At 45.4% G+C, this 1,131-nt stretch overlaps 1 non-coding gene across 1 annotated transcript; it reads left to right on the forward strand.

The window, feature by feature from the left end:
• Positions 1 to 686: 686 nt before the first annotated feature.
• Positions 687 to 793, forward strand: LOC120275004. The gene has a single exon (XR_005541033.1). It is a non-coding gene; the product is annotated as a small nucleolar RNA R71 (small nucleolar RNA).
• The last annotated feature ends 338 nt before the right edge of the window (positions 794 to 1,131 follow it).

Below are 1,131 nucleotides of genomic sequence, written 5' to 3' on the forward strand. Positions count from 1 at the left end.
TCCGTGTTGCTTGGTAAACTCCCATGTGGCCTTTCGGAGAGGCAGTGTGATTGCGAAGTGTAGCCTCAACTGATTAAACCCTTGTATTTGCCGATTGAACAAATCTAGCCAAGTGCTTCTCCAAATCTGTCATTCGGGTTTCCAAGCCTGAAATTCTGTTTTCCACTTGAGGGGCTTGTTGTTGTTGTTGGAACCCCAATGGCCCCATGGTCTTCTGTGGTCCTTGATTACTCCATTAAAAGTTAGGATGATTCATCCAACCTGAATTGTAGGTGTTGCTGTATGGATTCCCTTGAAGTCTCATTCCATTACCTACAAAGTCAACATTCTCAACTGTAGAAACATCACCAATGACGATTGGGGAATCGGAGTGAGCATGTCCTCCACCACAACTGGTGCAATTGGTCATGGCCGCAACTCTATTTGAAGCTATAAGATCTAGCTTCTTACTCAAACTCTCCACTTGGGCCGCCAATGAAGTTACCGCATCAATTTCATAGAGACCGGCCACCTTTTTCTTCTCCCTAGCATTCCACTGGTAGCTATTTAACCCCATTTCTTCAATCAATTGACGTGCTTCATCGGGGTTTTTGCTACCTAAGGTACCTCCTGCCGCCGCATCCAAGAGTTGCCTTGTACTCGGGTTCAAACCATTGTAGAAGATTTGAACAATCATCGACTCCGGGAATCCGTGTTGCGGACACTTGCGCAGGAGTTCCTTGAACCTTTCCCATGTCTCAAATAGAGACTCCAATTCCAACTGCATAAAGGATGAGATCTCATTCCTAAGCTTTGTTGATTTTCCGGGAGGGAAATAACGGGCAAGAAAAGCTTCTACCATCTCCTCCCATTTAGTGATTGATGCTCTAGGTAATGAGTGTAGCCACTGCTTTGCTTTCCCCTTCAAGGAAAATGGGAAGGCTCTCAACTTGATGGCATCATCCGTCACACCATTTATCTTCAGCATGTCACACACCTCAAGGAAGCTCTCTATGTGACTGTTTGGATCCTCATCGGCCAAACCGTTGAATTGTGAGGAATCCTGCAGCATATGGATGAATGTGGGCTTTATCTCGAAGTTTTGAGCTGTAATTGGGGGATGCACAATACTCGATTGTGTACCCAATACTG

Source organism: Dioscorea cayenensis, chromosome 13 (genome assembly GCF_009730915.1).
Source record: "Dioscorea cayenensis subsp. rotundata cultivar TDr96_F1 chromosome 13, TDr96_F1_v2_PseudoChromosome.rev07_lg8_w22 25.fasta, whole genome shotgun sequence".
Taxonomy (NCBI): domain Eukaryota; kingdom Viridiplantae; phylum Streptophyta; class Magnoliopsida; order Dioscoreales; family Dioscoreaceae; genus Dioscorea; species Dioscorea cayenensis.